This window comes from Protopterus annectens, chromosome 4.part1 (genome assembly GCF_019279795.1).
Source record: "Protopterus annectens isolate FY-2018-M chromosome 4.part1, PAN1.0, whole genome shotgun sequence".
NCBI lineage: Eukaryota > Metazoa > Chordata > Ceratodontiformes > Protopteridae > Protopterus > Protopterus annectens.
Window position 1 is genome coordinate 941,902,638 of NC_056734.1, and position 23,916 is coordinate 941,926,553.

Below are 23,916 nucleotides of genomic sequence, written 5' to 3' on the forward strand. Positions count from 1 at the left end.
AGAGAAAGAGGTTAGATGGCAGCTCTTGTTAAATGCTACTAGGTTCCCATGGATCGATGACAATATTCCTATTAATCCAGTGTTGGAGTTTAGGAAATAATTGAAAGAGCTGGAAGGTTACAGGTATATATCCTGTAAAGTAAAATCTAGTCAACTAGAGCATTTTTGATTTTTTTAACATTAACGTGCAACAGCACTTATTTTTAAGCATTGTGAGGATGGGACCGCTTTGTATTACAATTGTGTATATTGCAAGCGGAATGATAGAGTTTAGTTATCGTAAATGATTATTACGTTTTACTATGTTTCTAATGTTTTATATTTTATGGAGTTTATCTGTATTTGTAAATGCACATTTGCTATAACTATGTCTTTAAGAGTGACGATTAGGTATGTGCAATTGAAGAACTTTCATTGGTGGAGCTAACATATTTAATACATGCAATGGAGGGTGTTTTAAGATTCTGATGAATTCCACACTTAGTGGATGGAAGCTCTAAATCTTGGAATAAATAGAAGTTATTTTATGGAAGTGCTGTGACAAATTTTTGTTTTTACTGTGGGGAGAGTCCCCGGGATTCAGTAAGCTGTATTTTCCATGCAGGAATAGTGTAGGAACTTCTGCATTGAAAATGGCTACCGAGCGATTCAGGATAGTGCCATTTTCACATGCACGAGCGGTCCTACACTGTTCTAGCATGGAAAAGTGGCAAATATGCAAATCACCTCATTTGCTGGTGAAAACCATGCAAATGAGGTGATTTTGTAATTCACCATGCTGCCAGGTCTCCATGCTAGAACAGTGTCAGTGCAGAAATGTATTAAGAAAATAACTGAGTACATTTCTGCAAATGACAAAACGGAGGCATGACAGCTCATGGAAAAGCATGTGTTATGCACATTAGACATGCCAATGGCCAAATATAAGGCCATTAGAATTGAAAAGTGATTAATTATTATTAAAATTAAACTTTTTTTTGGCTGATCTTGGCCATTTAAGCATAGGGCAGCGGCACGCAAACGGGATCGTGCCGAAAATAAAAAAAAATGAGAAAAGTCAATTTTAAGTTAATTCTGCCTTTTGCCATTATAGTCAATGGCATGCAGAATGTAAGCAATACCAGGGAGCACTGGTTGTCAAGGGAAAAGGGTCTGTGTTAGTGCAGTAACTAATGACCTACACACTGAGGTATACAAATGAGGGGAGTTATACTGAATCACATATTTCTTCAGTATCAGCTTATACCTAACCATGTAGGTGCAAGAGTACAACAATGGAAGTGTTAGAGCTGAATGACTTCATAAAGGGGTGTGTCATGCTTGCTGTAAGCTAATTGGAGCTCTGTGGACTGTGTTTGCCCTTAGCTAAGCACAGCTAAGGAAGGGGGTGTGTCATATGTGCCTAATCAGTGTGTACATAGCCTAAACAGGTTTACGTGCCATGCACTGGGTTTTAAATAAAAAAAAAAAAAAAACAGAAAAAAAAAAGAGGAACTGCCAGTACTGTTTACATTTCAGCACTGGGTATGCGCAGCATGCCTCAGGGCTTAAATAGGGAGGAACTGGGAAGAGGAAACAGCAGTAGGAAGGCAATCAAGGAGAACTAGCATAGCTGGCAGGTGGAATGTATCAGAATCAGCCAATTGCATATGCAGCAGCCCAGCACACTACTATAAACTATACAAACACCTTACAGACTGTTTTTTTTCCCAAAAACTCTACACCACTGGTGTACACAGATGGTGGATTTTTAACTGGCAAAACTAACTAAAAATGTTAGAGGCTGCTGCTGCTTTACTCCAGCAATATGTGCTAGAGATTGAGGGTGGTGAGGAGGAGAATGCTAACAACTGACCCACAGTGAGGAGGAGAGTGTACAGACCCAGGGTAACTTACCAGAGCCTACATGAGCTGGAGATTGTGGAGCGCTATAAGGTGGACAGGGACATTCTACATCAAATCGTTGAGCTGTGCTGGCCATACCTCACGCACAGAACTAATAGAGGGGAACCCCCATCCCAGTGGATGCCACGGTATGTGTAGGCTTAAGAATACTAGCCACAGGTACCTTCCAAAGACCAACTGGGGATATCATGGGGGTCTCACAGGCATCAGCATCCAGGGTACTCCACCAGTTCCCAGATGGCATAACACCACATGCCAATGAGCACATATATTTCCCCACCGCCCATGAGGCATTTACCAGAAATATGCATCTCTTTTCCACAGTATAGCAGAATACCCTGAGTTAGTTGGTGCTATAGACTGCAAGCACATCCACATCAAAGAACCACTCAGCGAGCAGGGTAGGGTCTACATAATCCGCAAGTGCTTCCCGTTCATCAACTGCCAGGTCATGTGCGATGCCCAGGGCATTATCATGAATGTGTGTGCTGGCAGCCCTGGTAGTTATCACAACTTCCACATGTGGCATTGCTCAGAGCTGTATCAGGCGTTTGTCAAGGGGGACATCCCAATATGGCCATCTAGTGGGGGATGCTGGCTATGCACTGAAGCCGTGGCTGATGACACCCATCAGAAATGCACACACACCTGAATAAGAACACCATAATGAGGAACACGCACAAACCAGGATCATTGTACAGAGTGTGTTTCGGATGCTCAAGTCATGGTTCTGCTGAATTGATACATCCAGTGGAGCCTTGCAGTACTCTCCAGCTACATCTACACAAATTTTCATAGTATGTGCCATGCTACACAATATGATCCTTTGGAAACATCATGGGGCAGGGCCACACAGCCCTCCACCATTGCCAAGGCCAGCACAGGCACAGAGGGACTCAGAGGAGGAACATCATGAGCCTGAGCCTGTAGGAAGAAGGAGGCATGCCCAATATGCCCATGCCTTGGCAAAGAGGCAAGACATAGCACACACACACTGACAACTTAGGGACCCAGGGACTAATACCTCTCTCTGACTTGCACATACAGTAAAAGGGATGCCATACATGACACTACCTGTGCTTTACCATGTATAGGGAGTGTACTATGTGCATCCAACATAGTCAGCCCTCCAGCACCGTCCTCAATACTGGCCCAGCAACAAGGTAAGTCACCCTTCCTATCAATTACTGAATGGAGTAGTATGTTCTCATACTTTATGTATGATATGGATGCAGGCATACAAGGGAATTGGGTGGCTGAATGGGATATCAGCAGACAGCTATATGGGACAGCAGGAAATCCATAACAAATACTGGTGTCAACATACTAGGCAGCACTACACAAGGTGACAACCCCCACTGCAGTACATGTGATGGCCCAAATAACTGAGGGTGTCAATAGGTCACACACATGGATGTCAATGAGGGTCACATACCCACCACCAGCCTCACCCAGCAGGACAAGTGTAGATGACCATAAAGAAAGGCCAGGCTAAGGCTCCCAAATGATGGCAATGGTGAACAGCTCCCCACCAGACCTACACAAGACATAAGTTTGGCAGTTGCATTTTAGTTCTGAATTGTAAGAAGTCTGAAATTTATGATATTAAGATCTAACATGTGTACTCTACTGATATGTCTCCTTTCTGCATGATAGGTCACAATACAATATAAAATGGAAGCTAACAGACTAACCAAAATACCAGTACAGTCATTGCAAATGTTTAAAGTCTGCAGCTGTGCACCCTCCTCCAATCCCACTTAGAACTGCAGTAACATGTAAGTTTGAGGAGTAATATCACTGGAGCACAGATTGCCAGAGCTGTCCCAATCTACATTGTTGCATGTGTACAATATGCAGGGGTCAGTGTGGTAAGTTTATTGTGTGTTTAATACTGCCTGGAAGTGGTCATCACGTGGGCCTGGATGGTTGTGTCTCAGTGGCCTAGGTACAGTACAGTGGACAACAGTGCCATGTTCCAACAATTGCAGTGCCAACCACACTGCTTCTCAGCTACACACATGTCAGCAGTTGTACATACTAACTGTCCAGATGTCAATATCTGTCACCATCAGAAAGTTGGACACCCCATGAATGGGGGCCCCTACATAGAAACAGTACACAGATGGAAGTAACCTACACAGAGTGCATATAAAATAACTGTAAACTCCACACAAGTTTGGAATTATACATAGAGGTTAGCATCACATTAGTTGTCCCTCTAGTATGGAATACTGGTAGTCTGGCCAATCACTGGCAGACCACAAAAGGCACAGTTATAAAGTGATGACAGGCTGCCCATCTCCACACACAAGCCAGCGTAAGGGGAATGTCCCAGGTATATTTGTGAGCACCCAGCTCACCCCACCATCAGCCACAGGTTTATCACAGGTCATATCCTTGCTGTAGGGAATGGGTATAGCATGAACCCATCTCTGTATGGGAATACATACATGATGATGCATGCTGAATAGGTGTCCAATGTAGGTGTGTCCCTAGCTGTAAGCAGCAACCAGACCACATCCAGACCCGTGGATCAGTATGAACAGGAAGGATTGACAGGAACACCTCAACCACTCACCACTGTCACCCCAGGGTATCCACTGGCTGGCAGACTGGGAACGTATGACTGAGATAATGCACTGGCCTGCTACAGATGGCCTGCAGCACTCTCAAATGGCCTACAGTCCTCTGGCAAAGGCCCATGCTTCACCCATAGTGCCAATTAACTGAATGTCAGGGGGTCCTAATTAACAACCTAACACAGTAAACAGAAAACAAATGCAAGGGCATGTTGACAAATGCCAGTAGCGTGCCTCCCCGTGTCCTACTGCAAGGACTGTAGACCAGGCCAGAAATACTATTGGGATAAAGATGCAATTATAGGCATACCTCTGCGATATTGCTTACATAATGTTAGGAAGAGGACAGCATAATGGGGGGGCATAGAAACATGGATGTCATGGAATGTGTGAAGTCTGAAACTCTATTGTCTGCCCATACTACCCCCTGACTGCAAACCCATGAATGAATAGCCACAAAACTGCTTGTAAACCACAATGTGAAGGTAAACAAACCATGAGTCCTGCCTCTGAATAACCTGTGTGTATCTGTACAGCTGGGAGGTATGGCGCCAGCAGGATATGGCCATTCCACGTAGTTGAGAAAAGCACAAGGAGGGGATCCCCAGCCAGAATACTAACAAGGTGCTGGACCATTTACACAGAACCAGCAGTCTATTGTCTTTAGCTACCCCTCCACAATGGCAGGAGTGTGTCAGAATGTGTAGTCTATATGCCTCAGAATATTGGTCTTAGCTTTATGCATCTTGTATTTCCCTGGTAAATAACCATCAGCAAAGAATGATAACTGTACGTAGTTCATGACATGATACATCACAGTGTAAAAAAGTACATATGTCAGAAAATCTATGCTACAACCATCCATGTTACACAAGCCGCACAGACAGCAATAGTTACAATATCCCCCGTATCTTACACCCATTGTGTCTCCATATTGACAACCTATCTACAGATATCCTGCAGAAACAGTTTGCTAGGTGAAGCTGTAGCACCATAGGTGCTGGAAGCTGTTGAAGACTGAAGACTGGGGGGGGGGGCGGAGGGCAAAAGGGGCACTTATGTCTACCTAGTAATTTCAACCAATATATACATACATATACATATAAATGGCATATATATTTATATATATATATATATATATATATATATATATATATATATATATATATATATATCTATACCTTACCCTAGAATTTCTGCTTTTCTCTTTTCCTAGTTGAACTCCACAGTTCCCTACAAAACAGTGTCTACAGGACTGCAATCAGTCTCTCTCAACATTTAAACAGTGTATGTTACACACAAAAAGCATTTGTTAAGCTTTCACTTGCAGTGCTTTGTAATTAAGCAGGTCACCATATTGGTCAGCCATAGGGCTCTTTGTTTCTACTTGAGTGGTGGCCTCCTTCCCCTGTAACTGCAGTAAATTGACTCTTACATTAGAGCTGTAATACTTACCTTATAGCTTTAGGACATCTTAGGAGACCTTGTAAACTGCAACAGCCCCGCTACGTTCGCCCTTGCTATGCTCGGGCTCTCTTCGCTCCCCTCCCTGCCCCCAATTCCCTCCCGCCCCCAGTACCTCTAAATTTATAGTACTATAGCCACTCCCCCCACTTTCTAGATCCTATCTGCTTTCATCTGGGATAATTCTACCCACCCCTATTCTACTACCTACATTTAATAGCACCTATTAGCTTTCATCTGGCATTCTCCCATCCCCCCTTCCAGTACCTTTACCTCACCACTCTATCTTCTGGTGTTGCATCACCAGGTAAAACAGTTCCTTCACTCACTAGCTGAATCACAAATAATGATATACTCCTCTTTACTACCCCTCTTGTTCACACCCCTTTTGTTCACACCATACCTCCTTACCTTGTATGAAAACCAGTTTCCACGGGATTTCAGGTCTCAAAAGGCCATACTATCACCCCAGCTGTAAATCCTTCCACCTTCAACCATACTTACAGTACCAGATCCTATCCAACATCTTATTCAGTCTATCAACATCTCAACCCCAGGCACACTAGCTCTAGATCCAAACACTACCACAAACTAATAAACAAATTCCTGAAGTTCATCACCAAGTATAGACTCAACCTAATACTTGGTGGTGATATTCACCCCAACCCTGGCCCACTCACTTCAGATACACATACCCCCTCTACTTGTAATCTAAGCTACAAACCTACAATTAATAGGTCAACTAACTCTCTCCTAGTCTGTCATCTCAATATTAGAAGCATTAATAACAAGGTACATGAATTGCATGCACTTCTGGATGTCCACTCCCCCGAGATTCTCTGTTTATCTGAAACCTGGTTATAACCTAACACTAAAGACAATGAAGTGTTACCACCTGGGTACAACATGCACAGGCTGGATCATGCTTCAAGGAAGGGGGGTGGGGTAACTGTACTCTATAAATCTGAGTTGAATGTCACCATAGATGTAATACGACCCCCTCAGATTAATATCTCTGAGATTCCTGCCACCAAATTGCAACTTAATAAAAATAAATGCATTAATATCATCTGTATGTACATTCCCCCAGGTAACAATATATCTACATTTGAAGATATCCTGCACTGGTTATCATGTCACTACCCCCAAGAAACCCTACTACTTGGAGACTTTAACATAGACTGGGGCACCTGTTCCTTAGAATCCCCAACCACCCATATTAACCTGCATGCATTTACACAAATCATATCCACCCCTCCCAGGATATGTAAACCCAACCAAAAAGAAAGTATACTTGACTGGGTACTCATAAACAGTCACCCCCAACTGTACACCTTTGGTACCCTCCTTAATGGCCTAAGCGATCACCTTCTCACATATGTAATTAAGCACAAAACCATTAATTCCCAACAACCCTTCGTCAGAAAGGTTAGAAACAATAAAAACTTTGACCCTGCCAAATTCCGACAAGAACTAAACTCATGTAATTGGTCTGTTCTAAAACACCTCCCCTTAGAGGAAGCAGTAGCATACTTTAATAACAAATTCCTTGAGATCTTTGATTTGCATACACCTGATCGTTCAAAGAAAACCAAGGCAAAAACTGCACCATGGCTTTCTACAGAGTCTAAACTCAAAATTACCCTTAGAAACAAAGCATGGGCTTTATGGTGTTCTTCTAAAGACCCTCAAGATCACATTAAATACAGGCAATCCAGGAACGAAACCAAAAAATCAATTTTACAAGACAAAAAACAATACTACTGTAATTTACAGACAGTAAATCAAAATAACCCTCAGAAGTTTTGGGTAGGTTTAAATAATCTACGACATCCTGGACAAACTTCAACCCCAATCCCTGCTGCTACTATTGATAAAACCCCTGAAGATGTTTCTGATAGTTTTAACCAATTCTTTACTGAGACAATTCAAGCCCTAGCTAGCCAACTACCTCCTAGCTCCTCTGGTCCTGAAAGTAGCACCCCTAGAAACCTACTTGCGTTCAGCTTCCAACCTGTCGCCACTTCACTTACCCGTACCTTGATCAAAAAATTAAAACCCACTACACTTTCTGCTGATCAACTCCCTGCCGAGTACCTACAAAAATCAGCTGATGCTATTGCTTACCCCATCTCAATACTAATCAATCGAACCATAGTAGAAGCTAAAATTCCCACCATCTGGAAAATATCCTATGTAATCCCACTTCACAAAGGAGGCAGCTCTACTGAATTCTCCAATTATAGGCCAATAGCTATACTCTCTCCACTTGCAAAGATTATGGAAAAATGTATTCATAGACTACTCATGCACCACCTAATCCAAAATCGCCTTATGGCAGACACTCAACATGGCTTCCGTCCTCATCACAGCACTACTTCAGCCCTCCTAGCCTTTGCTAACACCATAAACCATAATCGCAACAATAATTATATATCCTCAGCCCTCTTTTTGGATCTTTCCAAGGCATTCGATATGGTTGATCACCAACTTTTAATCCACACCCTGCAAACATTCTATCTAGATACTGGAGCCCTCCAATCGTTTCAATCCTACCTGAATGGTCGACAGCAGGCTGTCCTCTGGCAGAACAAACTCTCTAACCTTCTACCTAACACCCTCGGAGTACCACAAGGCTTTATACTAGAGCCCTTGCTGTTCTCCATCTTCATTAACGACCTTTATACTGTCATCCCAAAAGTCAGCTGTATCCAATATGCTGATGACTCTACTCTGATTTGCTCAGCCACATCTCCAGTAGAGTTATGGTCAGCTACCCAGACCACCTTTAATACAATAGAAAACTGGCTTTCTGAACATCGTCTGATCCTAAATCCCAAAAAAACTTAAATTCTGTTATTTTCACCAACACGTAGGTCTACCACTTTCATCTTTACCATAAAATCAAATGATGGCACAATAATCTCCCCTGACCCATCTACAAAACTATTAGGTGTCATGATAGACAATAATCTCAAATTTGACCTACATGTTAACCAAACTATCAAAACCATCAATAAAAAACTAGAGTCACTTTACAGAATAAAAGCCTTCCTAACCCGTCCAGCTAAAATTGCCATAGCTCGCTCTCACCTTCTTTCAACCCTTCTGTATGCATCCCCTCTACTCTCGAATTTGAACAAGACTGCCCTTAACAAACTCTCAATTTGCTACAACCACATTGCCAGGTTTGCCACTGGGTTGACTTTTAGGACACATCATTGTATCAATCTAAATCAGTTTGGTTGGCTTGAACTACCTAGCCTAATCCAGTATAACCAACTGATTATGGCCTATAAAATCCTCTATAATCTGGACAATACTCCTGCACTTAAAAATATTTTCACCCCCTATAACAATCGTAGACCGCTTCGATCCTCTAACAAACTACTAATTCAGACTAGCAAAATTAATAACACAGCTGGTGATTCTCTTTTTGCAAACTCTGTAAGTAGATCCTGGAACTCTCTTCCAGATGATATTACCTTACTTTCCACCTTAGGTCAATTTAAAACTAGACTCAAACAACATTTGTCACTTAACTGGCTATGTCAATGTATCAAGCCTGGCTAACTCGAATGTGTAAAAATCTGTTAACCAGTTTACTGTGTAATTTAATTTAATCCTGACTTGTGCTCAGGACTAACTGTAACCTGTGGAACTTGTTTAACTTGCTTACTTATGTAATCTCTGTAAATAGTCTGCTTGTAATATGTAATGCTGGTATTATGTAATGCTGTATCTGCTTACCCTTGGAGCTTTTCTCCCCGGGCCTCCGCTGAAAATGGACATGCATCCAGTCGGACTATCCCGGTCAACAAATATAAAATAAATAAATAAATAAAATAAATATATATATATATATATATATATATATATATATGTATATAAAATATATAAATATATATATATATATATATATATATATATATATATATATATATACATATATATATATATATATATATATATATATATATATTCACACAGACACACACACACACACACACACACACACCAAGGGGAACTGACTTTGCACAATGTGCAAATGCGAGTCTTATCACAGCGGGATAAAAGACTTTGGTCCAAGGGATTAACTGTGTAAATCAGGTAAAAACACAATAAGGCTTCTACGAGAAGTTTCCAGCTTGGATGGATTGAATTCCTTGGAAATAAGTTCACTAACCCTGAAATGTTCAACAAAGTGCAGACAAAAGTGCACAGGACAGGAAAACTTTGCATAACTACTAGCATATTAGAATACACTATTCTCTTCTCACACTGCATTCTTATAGAAAGGCTCCCAAACCAAGAACAATCTGCAAGCTGCAATTACTATCCAAACAGGGTTATAGGATCAAGGGTTCACAGATTTATAGGAGGTTACTATGTTAATGGCCATAGGACCTCTACCAGGCTAGCCATGTTATACCCATGCTCCCACTGTCCATTTTCCTTTTGCCCAGACTTCTGAGAAATAGATTTCAAAGAGTAAAGGGTCCAGCATAAATCTATAAACCCATGTAGAAGTACCATAAACACTAAAGAAATAACATAAATGAAAACTATAATATGCTGTGGGGTTAAATTTCCACAAAGACTGCTTCAGTAGTTTCCCATGTCTGCACAACCACCAAAATTAAACAGTTCCCCTAATGACCACCCCGTCAGTAGTCTGTCCATGTATGCGCAAAAAGCAAATGACATAAAAATGAATCATTTCCCCAAGGTTCCCTTAAGCAGTTTGTCCATGTATGCAAAAACACCAAAATGAAACATTTTTTTGAATGACTTGTTCAATAGCCTCTCCATGTATGCACGCAAGGAGCAAATGACATCAAAATGAATAATTTCCCCCGGGGTTCCCTTAATTACTTTTCCATGTATGCAAAGCACGAAAATAAAAAAATTTCCCCAATGGGTTTTTCAGTAGTCTGTATGCACAGTAAGCACAACACTGCATCAAAATGAATCATTTCCCCCAAGGACCCCTTGTGAGTTGTGTTCTTTATCCATGTATGCACAAGCACCAAAATGAAACATTTTCTACAATGACCCTTTCAGTCAGGTTTGTCCATGTACGCACAAGCACCAAAATGAAACATTTTTTTCCAATGACCCCATCAGTCAGGTCTGTATATGTATGCACAAGCACCAAAATAAAACATTTTCTCTAATGACCCCTTCAGTCAGGTTTCTATATGTATGCACAAGCAACAAAATGAAACATTTTCCCCAATGACCTCTTCAGTACTTCTTTGTCTGTGTATGCACAAGGGATTCCTATTACGTTGTTGAATCCTTGAAACTTCGAACCTGAGAACATCGAATTCAGATGTTCAAAGTTTCAAGAATTTCAACGTAAAAAAAATAAAAAAAATAAAAAAAATACAAAACCTAAAACCTACCTAACTGTTGCAAGCAGGGAGGCAAGCACCCCTGCACCCCCCACACCCCCTGCTCTTTAAATATACCAACTCGGAGATCGCAATACAGTGTGGAAAGGGATGATTTCCCTTTACCACACTGTAGTGCAATCTCAAAGTTGGTATATTTAAAGAGCGAGGGGTTGGGGGTGCAGGAGGGTTTGCCTCCCTGCTTGCAATACTTTATTTTTTGTTTTTAGTTTTTTTTTTTTTTTTACCGTTATCGAAGTTCTGACACTTCGAACATAAGGATTTGACTTTCTGGTGTTCGAAGTTTCAGAACTTTGATAACATAATAGGAACCCTGCAGAAGCACTAAAATGAAGAAGTTTCCCCAATGACCTCTTCATTGCCTTAGACCCAAGACCTTCACCCAGTGTCTTTCCCATTCCCACCCAGTTACCAAACAAAATAGGTAAAATAAATGATAAATACTGATGGCAGAGGCTGCAACTGTCTGCAAGAAGACAGTAACGTATTTAACATACGTACTACCACCATGGCACTGACAGCAATGGACAGCAATGGATGGACTTCAATTCTTCTTGTTCAAAGAGTCAAACTGATCAAACAACAAACTTCTCGATTGAGGAGTGGAACAAGGACTGAGAAAAAAGTGTGGTAACTTATGTCAACACAATGGCTTTAACTGTCATTTTCTAAATCTGTGTGACCTGCCGATGAACCCTGACCAGACTGAACTATTAAGTCAGTCAGGCAGGGGGGAGGTAAACCAATACACCTGCTTAGTGGTGCTTGCAGTATAGTCAACTCAGCTTGAGCCGATTGACAGTCTGGGTGTGTGGAAGGTGCCTTGAAGCTCTGGAAGCTGGCCTGCAGTTATAAAACCCCTACAACTAAGGCTACTGCAGTAGTGATCATTAGAACACCTACTGTTATTGTAAGTTCAGTTTACACAACTTTATATTCTAATATGTCAAGAAAAGTCAACTTCACTAGTTACATGTGTACAGAAAAGTATGAACATTCTAAAGATGAATAAAAGGAGGAAGGGAAAGGTTTTAAAAACTGTAAAACTTTCACTAAAATGGACTCAGTATGCTGGATCACCTGACAAACCAGTCCCAGTAGCACTATCCAAGTATTCTGAACTTAATAGTTCAGATATTTATATGTGCACTGTTGGGACTCTCCTATAAAAGCTCCCGTGGCTGAAGTGGACCATCCAGAAAACATATTTAACAAATAAGTATGTGGCACCCGCATACAAATATTTTGAACAAACCATGGTGAAGTCCCAGTAAATAAATCCATTGTTCTTAGAGCATTACTATTTTAATATCCCATCATCACACCTTAATTGCTGCTTCCAGGTATAATTACTTTTTAAACGTGATTTTAATTATGAAATTAATAAAGTATAACATTATTAAAAACAAAAAAATATAGTCACAGTACATGGGAGGACATCCAGAAGAGCACCGAAACAATCCAAAGCCCAAAGGAAATGCATATTTTCTCGTTGGCGAAGCAGTTAATGAGGTATTCCCAGCTGAAGAACGTAACGAGAGAGTCAGATGCCCCAACACCTTGAGCTGGGGTGACTGTGCCGCTCACAACCTGCCTTGTCTTCAACCCCTCAAAAGCCATTCTCAGCACCACTTATTCAACCTTGTCAGCCTTCTGGCAGATATAACCACCACCAACAGGAGAGGCTTTAACACTCATCACAAGGACAACTCCCTGTTTGGAGATTGTTTCTGATAAGCTGCTCTAAGGAAACTCTGAGGAACTGGAAACCAGGTAAAAAATGTAGCTGTTTCTGCAGTAGGTGTACATTACAGGCTGGGGGGGGGGGGACACTTCACTTAAGCAAACAGTTGTTCATTTTCTAAAAGTACTCTCTGTGCAAAACTCACAACCTTCGTCTTCATTACCTTTTGTAATGTAGAACAAATGGCCAAAGTGTGGTATAACCCAGTCCTCAGAATCTGAAGATGAACCCCCCACCCCCGCACAAGTAGAAGTTGAGGAAGCAAGCAGCAGCAGAAGTAGAGCACAACACTACAAACTGTTGGATCCTAATCCAATTTTAATTAAAAGAAAACAAATTGGAATTTTCAAATTTTTCCTTATTTTTTAATGCTTGCTACTTGCTAGAAAGCCAGGACCTACTTAGATTTGTAGGATGCAAAAGTGGATGGGGGGCACCCCTCACTATATGGTTTTGGTGCCCATGTGTAGCACACAAAACCCTGAACTAGAGTCCAACCCTCCCTAGAAAGGATGGATGCACTCAATATAGAAGGTCATACTGGGCATGCTCCTACACTTAGAGAAATGAAGCCCATGTCTCACAACACAGTGGACTACAGATATCCATTATTCGCAGATGTCTGTGCACACACCAAATTGTACACCACTGATACTTCACACAAACACACACACACACACACACACACACACACACACACACACACACACACACACACACACACACACACTGGATAGGAATACTCACACATATCTAAGGCCAACATAATATAACATGTCAAACATGCACACACAGAGATGTGGGGAAGAGAGACACAGAGAGCGACAGAGAGAATCCCATTATGAGGCCTTTACCACCCAGTACACATCCCATTGGCCTATATCACATGATGTGCTGATGTCATTCACTGTAGAAATTCCTTTGGTTAGCCCTCAGCCCTATAGTTTCAGTGGTGCTCGTGATAACTGTGTAAAACTACAGTACAAATAAGTATCCATGTAGCAGTTGTAATCTCAGTCCTGTCAAATGTAAAGTCATGTGTGAGTGTGTGTGTTTATAGATAAATGTGGTTGAGGCCATTCACACTTACTACACTTCCCTTACTCCTTCTTTAGCACTGCTGCTGATGTCACTCACCTTTAAAGATACCTTTGGATGGCTCTCCAACATATGAGCTTCGTGGTTTTGTGATAGCCTAGCACTATAGTAAAAAAAATAGATAGGCAGGAGTTCTAATCACCCTACTGGCAACTGTTTGGATTTATTTATTTTATTTATTTATTTTACATTTGTTAACCGGGTTAGTCTGGCTGAGGTTTTGGCTCATTTTCAGAAGAGATCCAGGGAGAGAAGCTCCTCAGGGCTAGAAAACAATTTATGGGTGTGTGTTTGTGTGAGAATCATGTAGTGTGTGGGTTATACCATTTTTGACCTGTGTACTACCCTTTACACTTCCCCTCAGTCCAATTTAGTAGTCCTGTTGATGTCGTCCACCTTAGACGTACCTTTGGAAGAGGTGGAAATGTATAACCTCTGCGGCGTGTCTGATAACTGTTTAGCACTTTAGTAGGAAAACCTAGATAGCTAGAAGTTCTAATCCCAAAGCTGGCAACTGTGAGTGTACTGACACATATGGCAGCATGAGGTATCATACCTGACTGAAACATCATGCTGATATGACATCTGCTGCCCTCACATGTGGCCTGCTTTGTAGGTGCAATACATGAGTCCAGATACTTGGTTTTACAAGTGAACTGTTCCTGTTATGGGTCACATTAAAGGCTGGAAGAGGTGTGGACAGACATATTATGGTCCTAATCAGTATGTAACAGGAACACCTTGCATCTTAACAGGAGTGTGCACACAATTTATATCCACTGTATACCACTAATGTGTCACACAGGTCCCTAGCTTAGGTCGTTTGTCCAGCCCATTTTGCTGGCCTCTATGTAGATGTCTTGGCACTGACAAATTGTGAGGTATGCTACAGGAATGTTGAATTCATGGCAGATAGGCCCCAGTGGTGACCACTGTGATGCAATACAGTTAACCCCAGCAACAAGTGAACATGCACAAAAAGCAATATAGCTATTACCTAAAGCAATATAGCTATTACTGATGGTGGTGTGCATGGCAAATTGCATGCACTTCACATGCTCTGTGCATTAGAAAACCCCATCCACAGCTGCAATCCGACCTGACACATGGATGTAGATACAATACAGATACATGTATGTCTGACAGATTAGTGTACTAATCCTCACTGGGCCCTTACCTGCATGCTGGTCATCCAGTGTGTGTGTGTGCACAACCCACCTCCACAATGCTTCCCTCAGCTTCACGGCTTGTGCGTTGGGCAGGTGTCCAAAGTATGGCGAGGAGCTCCTCAGTGGGTGTCAGTGGGGGCTGGATGGCTGGGTCCCCACCTATGGCTAGCCAGTCCCTTACTACAGCAGCAGCCCATTGATGGGCATGGCAGATGAGGTCAGTGGCCCAATGCTGCACATGCTCATAAGTTCGACTGTGCAGACCAGCATCATTTACCCTGTAGACCACACTGTTCCACAGGGTGGTCCTCTCCCGCACATCTTCTGCTCTCCATCCAAATAACAGGTCATAATGTCCAATCACATATTGAGTGATGATGTCAGTTTCCCCAACAGAGAATGCTGGTAGGCATGCACTCTGCATGTTACCTGGAAGCCATTAACAGGAAAAGGTCACAGGACTTCATATGGTTGTCAAATTGCACATCAATAGTGGATATTATTTGCAAATAATCCACACTACACCATAAGCCTCCACGTTATCATGGCTATAGCAGCTTGCATTACACTCTTTTCCCTGAGCTATCTTATTCCCCCAATGTTGGACACTTTATTGCATAATCCTCTATTCTCCATTCATTTCTGTGTAGAGGGTTGACAGTGGGCATCTTCCATGTGGATGGTGTGTGGATGGTGGCAGGTCTGTGTTTTGACTGTGGTGTGTGATGGACCTGTGAGCACATTCCTGAGTTCAAGTAGGAGGCAGACAGTGATGTTATTATGCCCCATGGAGATATGCTGTTGTTGCCGTCGGTAGGCAATATGTACATGCTCACCATTGCTGAGGGGAGGAGTGTGGTTGATGTGCATATCTCCCTATACAAATGGGATGGACAGGGTGGCGATGTTCACACCTAACCTGTGTGATGCAGGTTGCTTATATCCATGGTATGTGTGTATGAGGTGTTCTTTACCCCCAGTACAGGGTGAATTGCGTTGTTTCCCCTGAGACTTACAATATATGTGGAGACACAGTTGCAATTGTACTTGGTGGTGTGGATATATCTGATTTGTAGTCATAGTCAGCCTTACAAGAAGTCACCTGTGAACTTACATGATTGCTCAGATATAGGTGGACTTGCTTCCAAGTTGTTGCCTATACCTGTGTGTCCTTGTGCAGCCAATGTAGCAACCTATTATGTGGTTTGTGTATTGCTGCTGTCCACCAAAGGGGATTACTCTACCTTGGTGGAAGCTGGTTATACAGGTCAGGTACTGCTGTGTCCATATAGCTATAGTGGATATAAAAGGTACACACCCCTGTTACACAGCTTGGTATTTGTGCAATTGGAATATGACACCACAATAACTCATTTGAAAACAATTCCCACCATTAATGTGACCTATAGCCTGTACAATTCAATTGAAAACATAACAATCTGGTCTGTGAAAACATATGGAAATAAGCCAGTTGAATGAGTGTGCACACCCTTAAACTGATGTGTTGTGTATGCACCTCTAGAGATGGTTACACCATTCATCTATCTTGGTCTGGACTCTAACATCATGGCACATCTTCACTTGGCAATAGTTGCTCACCTTCCTAGAAACACCTTTGATTGTATTTCAGTGGAATTGTACAGGTTAGGGGTCACATTCAAGATTAGAAACATTATGAAATGATCTTCTGTGGTCTGATTGTCATACAGCATACATACCTGGCATTTCAACAGGGGTATGTACACTTGTGATATCCACTGTATATAGGTGTTGATATAGCTGGTAGTAGTAGGCATGGACAAAGGGTCATAACACAGTTGGACACTTCTCTGATTAATACCTGATAATCATGCCTACTCTAGTACCCATATCATTGTTAGGGCAATGCAACAAGCAGTAGCTGTACACATTTATGTATGTTGTATGCACAGACACTGATATTACACACATGTGCAACATGCACAACCTATGTACCTGACTGCCTGAAACCCATGTGATTAGTTTTGTGTTTTCCAGCTGGACATATGCATACATACATCTGCTCAGGAGATACCTGGTATACATTTCTGTTCTATGTTAGTATGGCATACAGTATTTACAGTCTTGTTACTCAATCAAACTTCTCAACATGTTATAGCAGTACGTCTGGACAATAGCACACATAAATGGATGTCAAAAGGGACATCAGTATTGATACTGTATTAATATAGTTGCACCATACATTAGTACGTTGATTGCACAGTAGGCTTTGACATCGCTGTGATAACCTGAAAGATGTCCAACAGTCATAAGTAGGCTATTATGTTACAATGTCATTGCTCACAGAACTGCCAATGGTTTGGCTGATGTAACACAGGTATATGGTTTATGTGATTACAGATATCAGCCAAAAATGTGCTTATTGTCCAGCAGAACACTGTACAGTTGAATATTAATTCAGTATATCACATACAGTTCAACACATGTCTGTAACAGTACTTTACTATGCACATGCTTTCTATAGGTCCGATAGCTTTACAAGACAATCATGTGTCATACTCATAATCACAGGTAACATGGATATGGAAAACATTCCATTAACTGGCCTAGCAGTGGCACAGTCACAGCTGTTTGACAGACACCCCCACGGTTGTCATATATGAGCTGTCCTTTCCCAGGGTGAGTCAGGCAGCTGAGCTTTGATCCTACCTCACAACCTCTCAGAGCACCACATCTGGACAAAGCCTAAAGTGATGGGGGGGATAAATAGGAACAGACTTTAAATATTCCTGTTACAAACATAGGAAGTTTGTAGAATGATACATTTACAGTTGAGAGGTATGCATGTGATCACTCCCACTGCAGAAAGGACCAGATGTTATGGCCATAGCAGCTGTTCAGCAGGACATTAGTACAGCAAGTCTTGTTGGGACATATATTCCTCCAAATCATATTTCCCGTTATTACAGACCAAGTACTACATTCAATTACATGCTTACATGTTCCACATTCTTTTTTTTCTTTCTTCTCTTTTCCAGTTTGTTTTATTTCTTCACTCTCTCTCTCTCTCTCTCTCTCTCTCTCTGCACTACAGGGATAGAGCTGGTTTAAATAGGTGGCAGCATGTTTTTTATAGGTGATACACATGACCAGGTGATGGTGTGTGCACCTATTAGTGTTCCCCACTTGCTAATTGCATGCAGAGCAGCTGTGTAGTTCTTCCAATAGCCAATGTCATGGCAACACACTCCTATAAATGAGTACTCTGTGTGGGTGTTGGCCCTTTCTCTTACTTGTGAGAAAGATATCCTGGAGTTGTGTGAGCTACTATCTCTTACAACAAGACTTGTGGAGACAAGCCAACTAAATGGTGTAGAAGGTTTAAGACTTAGGGGAAGAATGTGAGTACTGTTGTTATATGACCAATAAAGACACAGGAACACAAAAGAGTAAGAAATATTCTTTACTGGTGCATCCAGTACCTCAGCATATGCCTTTAAGGCATACGCCTAGGTACTAGATGCAGCAGTAAAGAATATTTCTCACTTATTTGTGTTCCTCTGTGTTTTTTTTGGTTTGAGAAGGTGTTCATGTTTTTTTTATTGCTGTTATATGTTTGGAATTCTGCTAGTTTAACAGGGTTTGTCTGCACATGCTACTTCTGCATGGGTTTCAGTCCTACAAAGTTCTGTCTCTGCATAGCTCTCAACTGTATGGCCATCCACATAATGGCTACAAGTTAGCTTGTTATGTTTGGACTGTACCCCAGACAGGTGTTGTCCTTAGCAAATCAGTAGCATACTATGGTGATTGCATTACATAAATGGTAACATCCATTTGTTTTTCTGACTTTATATTCCTCAGAAAATATATGTTACAACAAACCCTGTAACACCAGCAATTTTCTCAGTGTATAACAGCAATATTTCAAGTATGGCCATGTATTTGGGCCTCTGTCCACCAATTATGTCAGGCTTTGTCCAGATGTCATAAATTAGTACGTTAATAGGTCTACTGGTTTATCATTATTTAGTGCTGTAATTCCTGATGAGCGGAAAGGCTGGGAAGCATGTTGAAGTCTGTACATTCAAGAGGTTGGTGCATGGAGAATCCTTTTAGATGCCCTTGTAACATATTTTATGTGGGGGACAGTAACACATGTTTTAAAACTAGGCAGTGAGACATATTACTGATAAGAAAGATGACAGTTTTATAGCTGTACATTTGAATAAATCTCAATTTGATGAAACATTCATAAAAGGACAATTGATGTACAGACTCAATGTATTAATATTAACTGTGATACTTTATCCTGTAGGGGATTAAATGAGTTGTGTAATTGGAGACTGTGTATTAAATTATGTAAGTAGGTGTTAATTGCTTCTTGTGATTAAAGCATGTATTTCTGGTAATGTTTTACTCATTGAAGGCTTTGGCCAAGGCATCAGAGTATAATTTGTTTTGCTAAGAGGTTGTTGTATGTCTGGCCATTGTGTATGGCCTATCATGATTTTGTAGCAGTGTACTGTTCACTTATTTATTTGGACTATGGGGGGCAGATGTGAGTGTCATGGCTGCTTTTGTATCCAGCTGTGCATGCTGCCCGTTATGGGTGGTCTATCAGCAGCATATGTTTGTATGAGCATTTTGGGACATGTATGAATATATACATATGCATATCTATCTCTCTCTCTCTCTCTATATATATATATATATATATCTACACATATATGTATATATATATATATATATATATATATATATATATATATATATATATATATATATATATATATATACCTCAGCATTTATTGGCAATATATCTATGTATTGTTATACACATATATGAATCTCCCTACATATCTCTCTCTCTCTATGTATGTTTCAATTCATATATATATATATATATATATATATATATATATATATACACACTTATAGATACCAATCCTTCCTAAATGCACAGTGTCTCTTCCCTATTATAAACTGGATATAAAGAAGGGTATGTTTGAGAAAACATCCTAACACCATACAGCTGAGCTGGCTTACTGGTAGACTGCTTTGACTGGCATATGCAGTGTCCTGGGTTCAAGCCCAGTAAGGGTTGTTTATTTTATTGCTAGGCAGAACAAAGACTGTTGGATACAGAGTGATTAAGGCAGTTTTGAACAGCTTTAAGTGTGTTTGCATGGGTTTGAGTGATGGTAAGCAGTGCTAACGTATGGTTAAAATAATAGGCACTTACATCGTGTAGGCTTCTCTTACCACTGCTCAAACCTGCTTAGCATTTACATTTAAACAGTGCTGAAACCTGCTAATTATAGCTCAGCCCTGGTAACTGGTGATCACATTCCAGTCTGATAAAATAGGGTAATGACATATTTTATAAGTGCATTAAATTTCCTGTACATAACATGCTTCTATGTGCTGTCATTACAGCAGCAAGTGGTGTGAGTATACTGTATGTGAGACCTGGGTATACGTGTAGTACCACAATCTTTTCTCTTGGAATTTGTTTCATACATGGGTAGCATCCCAGATTATATGCAGTCATACTTGCATGTTACACCAGCTATAGTGCACTGGTTGACAAATATCATTTAACACATATTGTATCATTACGTTAGTACTTTTAACAGCGCTTTTCAAAGTAAGAGTAGATTGCAGATTGTAGTACTTGAACCATACACCCCTGCATGCAAAGCTGGGACTCTGAGTACTGACTATCTTGTTCTTGATGTTTGAGCTGTATGTTTTTTTTTGTATCTCCTATTGGATATTGATCTGATATGTTGATATTAACTGTAAACTACTATGTCTTTTGGACATGTCATTGAGGACTGCTGTCATGTAGTAACGACATACCTTTCAGTTTCAGACATCTATCTTTCAAAACATTCATCCTGATGTACAACCTGTTGGCTATCTACATACTGTCTGTCCTCTGTACAGATGTGCAGATATCAGGTATTGCTATGGTCATACCACTATGTAGGTGCCCACATTGTATTATGCTGTGGGCCTGGACACTGCTGCCAGTTCTGACATATGGGACATTCCTTAATGTGGGCCTTGCCCCTTTTCCTTGCCTGCATGAGGGACATTACAGAGGTGGTGGCCTGCAGATTTGCATATAGTAGGTGGCAATATGTCACAGGACAGGACATGTGGAGACAGCGAAACAACATGGGGGACATATGCCCAGATTTGGGAACAGATTCTAAGTCATTAGTGCTGTTATACATATAGTGGATAGATAGATTAACAGGGTTTGTGTGGACATGCATTTAGTGAGTGACTTCATGACTCACAGTGATATGTCTCTGACATACCACTCCACTGGCATGCTGTCCATAGACTGGCCACATGTCTGCCTGTTATGTTGTGTTTGTTACCCAGACAGTTGGTGTCCTTGGTAAATCAGTCAGGGACTCTGGGGAATGCAGTCAGTAAATACCCACATCTATTGGAATTACCAACGTCATATTCCTCATAAAGGATGTTACAACAAACCCAGTGACATCTGCAACTGTCTCAGTGTATGACAGCAGTATGTCTAAACTAACCCTGTGCTTGAGCCTCTGTCCCCAAATGATGTCAGGCTTTGTCCAGATTTCATTCAGGTGCAGCCATATTTATTATCATTATTTCTTAACTTCATTCCCGCTACCATCCCAGTGATGTAGTACACCCAAAGACATGTCAGGGAAGATACCTTAGATATGAGTCAAGAGCCTGTACATTCTGAGGTGAACTATACATGTGAGAGGCCTGTGTATGTCTGGCCATTGTTAACAGACTGTCATGATTGTTATTTGGGCTGTGTATGCAGGGGGGTTGATGTAAGTGTTATGGCTCCTTTTTTATTTGACTGTGCATGCTGATCCAGTTTTCACTGATCTATTGGCTGCATGTGTTTGTAGGAGCAGACTGAGACATGTCCTGTACCAAGATCAGAATTCAGACTACACTGACAATTGGGACTCTATATGTAAGCCTAGTGCGTGAGTGGCAGACAAAGATATATTTGTTCACACAGTCTGTATACTTTACTGTTCACATGACTTAATGGTACATGAATGCGACTGTGACTGTGGTGATGTTGGTTGTGGGTATGCACTTTCACAATAGTGTATGTTTGTCACTGCTGTTCCATCCCTGTAGTGCCTGATATATTTGCAAATACACATGTAATTAATTACCCATAGCAGATGTCCTAATTCAATTACTTGTGCCATTTCAGTAAATATATGTTAGACCACACAGGAGGGTGTTACTGCAGCAACTGTGTTAGCTTATCTATGCCAGTATTTCAGATACATCCCCATTTTCATGGCTTCCATTCACCACTTTGTCAGCCTTGGTCCAGATTCATTGCAGAAAGGGGTTCTGAGCCTACCTGCCAACTGGCTGGATTGTTTCAGGTTGTCCAGGTTTATTGCTCATATTTCCTGGCCTGTTTTATAGATTATTATCATTTCTTTGGTAAATCACTGTAATGATATGATTGCTATCAGAAAATGAGAACATACATTTAATTTACCTACCTACCATCTATCAGAATATGTATGCTGAAAAAAACTATGTCACTATGTCAAGAAGAGTACAGGGGGACAATGAACTATTCCTTCCTGGATGCTAATATGGTATTACTGAGATGTGCCACATAGAAGGACTTTGTGGCCACAGTAGCAATGTGGTGGTCAAGAGACATTGCTGTCAGCCTGTGCACCCAGATCTCTTATAATGCCTTCTTTGTTCGGAGGACTATCATCAGTGTGGTAAATCATGTGAACAGGGTTTTCCACAAAGGGGATGACAACACATTTTCTGACATTGAGCTTAAGGCTGTGGCTCTGACACCAGTCAAGGGTCTTAGTGAGGCCTTTCAGTAGGATGCCAACATCACTTGGGGATTTAATAATAGCTCCCAACTTGCAATTGTCTGCAAACTTTGTCAGACAGAGCCCCTTCATGTTGGCATGGACTTCAGAGAAGATGATACCAAACATGAGAGGACTCAGGACAGAACCCTGTTGGACTCCACTTATGACTGCTCAACAGTCTGATATGGAGTCAGCTATTTCCACACTGTGAGTCCTACCTGTGACCCAGTTTGCAACCCACCTAGTGATATAGGGGTTGATGCTTAGCTAAGTGAGTTTTTGCATGATTCCTGAGTGGGGATTGTTATCAAAGGCTTTGGCCAGATCAAGGTAGGCTGTATGTGCCACCTTGCCTTCATCCACAGCTCAGGTGATTGACAGCAAGACATTGACCAGGTTGATTGAGCAGGTGTGACCTACCCTTCACAAAAGTAAACTGTGTGGGATCCTGAGTTTGCAGATTCCCATATCCCTGTTTATTAGGTGCACGATGATGCATTCCATAGCTTTGCATAACAGACTTGTCAGGCAGTTGGGGCGGTATTTCCCAGGGTCTGTAGTCGCACCTCATTTGTGGAGAGGGGTGACTGCAGCAGTGCCCAATTCAGTAGGGACAAAGCTTGAGGTGAGGCTGTGCTTGCACAGGGCACACAGGTGAAATGCCAGGTCACT